Here is a 6,000-nt window from a genome sequence, read left to right as displayed (position 1 = left end):
TGAGTATAGGTTTGCCATACTATCAAGAGGGATGCCACATCAGTAGGTTTAGACAATACCAAAAGTGCTCAAACCAGTCCCTAGAGAGTTTAGCCTAAGGAGTGAGAGCTAACTGCAGAAAACAGAGAGGGACCGGTCTGAGCAGGGTGAGCCTCCAACGACTAGTTTTCAAAACATACCGGTCTGACCGGTATAGGGGACCGGTCTGACCGGTATAACACTAACAGGGCAACGGCTAGTTTTGTGAGAAGGGGTATTTATACCCCATGACTTCACCCATTCGAGGGTGCTGATGCTAGAACATTTCAGAACATCTTGAGAGCCTTGTGAGCACTTGGAGAGTCCTCCCCAACCTCTCTTCGTGAGATTTGCTTGATTCAAGGTGAATCTTTGAGTTGGGTAGAGTGAATCCATTCCTTGAGAGCCATTTGAGCAAGAGAGAAACATCCCGAGCTTTGAGCACTTGAGGTTGCGTCGGCCAACTCGATTGAAGCATTTGTTACTCTTGGAGCATCGGCTCCTAGACGGCTAGGCGTCGCCGTCTAGCTCCCAAAGTTGTGGTGAGCAGCGGGCAAGTTTGTTGCGGCTTCGATCGTGTGCCAAGAGGGCGCATGGTCATATAGTGGAGAAGAGGAGATAGCTTGACCTTGAGGTCACTACGAGCTTCCTCAACGGAGAGTAGGATTCACACATGGGTGCACGGGGTGAGTCCGAACTTCGGTCAAACAAATCACCATGTCTTCATTGCATCATCTCTATTTCGGTTTGATTTACTTACCTTGCATTTATAGTTTTGAGTTTAAATTGTGCTTCCGCTCGATCTTCTTGGGTGTGCTCTATTTGTGTGTAGGGACTTGTTTATATTGTTAGAAATACTCTGCAAGACACATATCCCAAGTTTCTTATAGGTTCAAGCTCGAGAGGGGACTTGTTCCTGCTGACTGGACTGTCTGCCTGCATAGACCGGTCTGATAGACTGGTCTGACCGGTCTGGTAGACTGGTCTGACCGGTCCAGGCAGTTCCAGCAGGGATTAAGCGCCAAATTTTGAAGAAACGCCTATTCACCCCCCTCTAGGCTACGACATCGCGTGATCAAGATCCTTTAACTTGGGGGTATATATAACTCACACACCCCAAAAAGAGCCGTTGGGAAAGGCTGACAAAATTCCTTAACGCCGGTTAAACCGACGCTCCAGTTTTGTCAACACTGGTTCAACCGGTGAGAGTACTTTCCCTTCTACTAGCCGTTACAGTCTTCCAACGGCTACTTGATCAATCGACCGACGCTCTCAAAACTAACGTTGGTTTAACTGGTGAGTGCAAGTTCAGAAACCCCCCGAAAAATGGAGTCTCTGGACAACTGCACCGACGCTCACTTTGCCTTGATCGTCGGTTTAACCGGTGCCTGTAAAATTCCTGCTGTCTCTTCGGCCTCCAAGTCCATTACACCGGTGAGTGTAAAACACCCAACGTCGGTTAATCCGGTGCCAAGTTCATTGCACCGATGAGTGCAATTTGCTCATCATCGGTTTAACCGGTGATAGCAAATTGTCTTCGTCTTGATCTTTTCGACATGGATTTCTTCACGGTCTCTTCAATTCTTGTCCCTTGGGCCTAGCTACGCCTATCTTCTCTTTGTCATCACTTGAACCTAAAAGCCTGAGAATGTTCATCTTAACAATCATATTAGTCCAAGTGTTGTGTTGTCTATATCAATCACCAAAACATTATATTGAAATATGGCATGAGAGACCATTTTCGCTACACCGCCCCAACAAATGCTTTTCGTAGTAGTGTAGTATGATTAATTTTTGCATGTTGGTTTAGCATAAGTTGCTTACATAAAATCCAAAACAATATCAATAGAAACATATGAAAATGCTAGAATCAGAATGTAAAAATGCAAAACAAAATGAATAAATTGCTTGATAATTCAAAAAAAATTGCCAACAAAAAGTTGCCGCTACGAGCCTACGACCATCGCATCCGAAATAATAGGCAATAGTGTGGAGCGGCGACTCTATTAGCAGCTTGAAAAGCATGCTGCTAATAAATCATATGGCCCACTATTTAACATTGTTTGTTACAACATTGGTTTTGTAGCTGGGCTTGGCTAACGGCCGGCCGTAAATTAGGCCGGCCGTACGGCCTTTCCCTTTTTAGCAACTTGGGTATTAGATTTATCTCTTTCTGGTAATAAAAAAAGCTACGTGCTTCATTTTTCTCTAAGACGGAGTGCAACTGCGCTCCAGAGCAGGATAAGGACAAAAAAATAATGTCATCACATGCAAATTAATCTGAGGTTTAAAAATATTGTAATTTTACGACCGATCATCAAAATTAATATCCAATTGTGCCATTGAGTTGCTCGAAACAAAAACATCAAAATAATATCTCACTTCAATATGTTTCGATGATATTTTTCTCATATAGTTCCAAAAGCACTTTTGTTAAAAGTTGAAAGCATATCATGATAAACTCTGAAGCAATTTAGAATAAATATACAAGCAAATAAAAAAACAGATCAATTTGAAGCAAACAAGCAAATAACATTACAACAAATGCCTATTTGCTTCCCTTCCTGACCACGCTATGACTTGCAATGCTTTTAAGAAAATAACATAATTAGAGAAAAGCACTAGAGATTGAAGACTTTGCAGTATGTTGCCAATATTATTGTCTAGTTCTGAAAATACTTCTAGTATTTGATGTATTTGTTTATTGGGAAGTACAAAAATGCGTCTCATAATTGATGTATTTGTCTACTGGAAAGTAATGAAATGATTCTAGTAATTGATATTGAAAAGTACTAAAAATATTTCTACTATTTGACAAAAATGCTTCTCCCGTGAACCTACATCCTCTCCACACTTCTTCAGCTGTAGAGATTGAGAAATCTGATGATTCTTTCTTGCTCCACTTCAGATAAGAGCGAGGAGCAACTGAAAAGGAGAGTAGCAAAGCTACAAACGAAATTAGAAAATTGTCAAGAACACTAGAACTCATGCTAATGACAATGCAGGCAGGATCAAAGAATTTCAAACCAAAACAAACCAATAACTGAAAAGGGACAGACTACCAAGGTAACTAAAATGTACAAGATGATTGTAGAAATGATTTACTATTTTCCAGGTAACTGAAATGTACAAGAATTGTTCAGATAAATGCACTGAGTTTGCCTTGTTCTTAATGCATTATTGCCTAGATAAATGCATTCAGTTGCGTTATGAAATCAGAAGAATTGTCTAGATAAATGCACTGGGTTGCCTAGTTCACTGATTAAATTATTATTTAGCACAACAAATTCCCCAAATAAATACACGGAGTTCCAGATACATTGTTCTACTTAACAATTTGCTAGGAAGTAGCCAGTTCGTAATATCAGAACCATGGAGCAAATGCTGACTACAATTTTCACCCAAAATCACTAAAACTATTCTAAAAAACATGGCACACAGTGGTTCATGTCACTCTTAAACTGCGCAAGGCATCATCAAATCACCAAACAAGAATAATTGCTCACTTCACCAACCGAAATGAAAAAGAGTCCTACCGCATCCTAGATCACCTTGGCAATTAAGAGAACAATCCTAGCTCAGCAGATCTAGCATTTCAGAAGACTCCAGAACCAAATCGGGTGAGGACGGTGACCTGTAGATGCCTCCAATGCACCTTGGAGGATGCATCGCTCCTGTACATTGGCACCGAATCCGAGAGTGATCTTGTTGAGGCCCCCTGCAGCACGGCACCGCTCTAGACGAAGGCGGCATCATGGGCGGCGACTTGCTCGGCGAGCACGGCCTTGGTGACACATCGCCTCCAGCCCGTAGGAAAACAGTTCGCAGGCCTTCGGGGAAAGTAGTCGCGGCGGCCTGCTGGTCTCACGGCGCCCGCGGGAAAAGACCCGCTCGCAAGCTGTCTGGGGAGCCCTCTCTGCGCTTGTCCGCACAGACCTCCACCCATGGAAGTCGTCGCATGCTCTCTTTGTCCGCTCGTGCCGCCTGGGTCCACGCCATCGCGCTGGCCAAAATAATCAAACCAATAAAATATCTTGTTGCATTGCAGGTTGCTGAATGGTGATTGCACAAGTGCTAGTAGTTGTATGTGACATACTATTTATGGCAAACAATAGAAGAAGAATTATGAAATGGTTGATAAAAGATTTCCTAATGAAGTACATTATTTTGCCTATCAAGAACCATATTATTTCATATAATTAGAATAATTAAAAGTGGTGTATTAGCATAGATAACTCCCATGATGAATGAACATACCATTTTGCTCAACTATATGGTTTGATGATACTTTACTCCTACAACAATAAGCATTCTTTCTGGAAGTTGTAGGCATATTATAATGATCTCAAAAGCAACTTAAAGCAAATGAGCAGGCAAAAATAATTATTCAATGAAATATCAGCAGGGGATATATATGTATATATATCTGTAAAAAAAATTTAGTAAGGCAAATGTGTAGTTTACTACATATGATTAGTTAGTCAGCTCTACTAAAAAATGTACAGTGTAGTGTGAGTTGCGATAAATCAACAAACTATATTTAGACAGCAAAACAACATCAACGCAATCTATGATTTATTTCATTAGCATAAAAAAATCTGATATCACCTACCTCCCTCCCCACCAAAAGCCTTCTCTGGACTAATAAGACAATAAGCACAGGAAACATAATGCAGAAATTAATGGCTCATATAGATGGAACGCTCTCAAAAACATGTAAACAACAATTCACTGAAATTAAACATGTACAACTTGAGCCCATCTCTAATGGTGACTGTGCTATTGCTGCATCTACAGACCAATCCATATTTACAGCATGCCAAAAGGGGGCACTGAAAAAATGACAAAACACAAAGTGCCGCTGCTCACCACACAAAAAGCATAAAAAAGGCCAAGGCAATGAGACACAATCAGCAATCTCAAATTAATTTTCCTACATGAGAAACAATGCAAAAGCTAGGAGACGTGCTACAGCTTTGAGTCATTAAGTAAAAGTAAAATGAGCACTTGCTGCCGGAAGGAGGAAAAAGTTATAGAACCACTGGCACTGGGTTTGATCAAAACTGATTAAAAACTGACACATATAGAGGTAAAATTACTCGAGCTAAGTGCAGTAACATTTGTATCAATCTGGACCAGCTGTTATAGAAGGCCAGAAATCAACACTGGCTTGCATCGATTGGACTCCTTGCTGAACCACAAGTACCTATCTCTACCAGTACTGCAGACATTCCCACCAAAATTTTGCCGCCGCCAATCACTCCCCTATAGATAAAATTTTCCTGCAACAAATCTCTACCAAAATGCTATTGCAGCCAGCGGGTGAGGGCTAAATATACATGCAGCAATATAGAAATGAAACCTAAAAATGAAAAAACTTCAAGACAGAAGCCGAATCGGGTTGAATCGCGTGGAGGAGGACCAGATAACACCCACACAGGAGAAAACCTGGGGGGAATCGCATGCATCTTGTTGATTCGATGGGCATGGGGTTTACCTATGAAAAACACCCGGTGTTGCAGCTGCCGGTGAGGAGCACAGGCCGGGCACCGATTCAATGTCCCCGCACCTCACGGTCCCCTTGATCTGGTGACGAGAGGAGCACACGGTGATGAGAGGAGCACACGCCGTTGCATCGGCTCTGCGGCACCTCCGTGCGCGGCCCCTCGAGCCCCACATTGCCGCCGCGCCCCCTCACGCCCGAGGTTTTTTTTTCCGACCGGTTTACCCAAACCGGCGCCCACCGGTTCCAGTTTACCAGACCGGTTTGACCGGTTACCGGTAGAAACCGGTCAAATTCAAATTTGAATTCAAAAAACTCAGTTCAACCGGTTCGTACCGGTATACCGACCGGTTTACCGGTCAGTTTGACCGGTTTACCGGCCAGTTTATATTCAAATCCAAATTTAAAATTATATGTGTAACCGGTTTGGACCGGTATACCGGCCGGTTTGACCGGTTTACCGGCCGGTTTGACCGGTT

At 42.5% G+C, this 6,000-nt stretch overlaps 1 long non-coding RNA gene across 1 annotated transcript; it reads right to left on the bottom strand.

Moving 5' to 3' along the window:
- Positions 1-2,640: 2,640 nt before the first annotated feature.
- On the bottom strand, positions 2,641-5,719 carry LOC120703236. Its single transcript, XR_005686848.1, has 2 exons — positions 5,516-5,719; positions 2,641-4,021 (listed from the first exon to the last, which is right to left on the bottom strand). It is a non-coding gene; the product is annotated as an uncharacterized LOC120703236 (long non-coding RNA).
- Positions 5,720-6,000: the final 281 nt, after the last annotated feature.

The sequence above is a fragment of the Panicum virgatum genome, chromosome 4K, assembly GCF_016808335.1.
Source record: "Panicum virgatum strain AP13 chromosome 4K, P.virgatum_v5, whole genome shotgun sequence".
NCBI lineage: Eukaryota > Viridiplantae > Streptophyta > Magnoliopsida > Poales > Poaceae > Panicum > Panicum virgatum.
The sequence above is the reverse complement of the archived record's forward strand: the minus strand, read 5'-3'. Positions and strand labels throughout refer to the sequence as shown.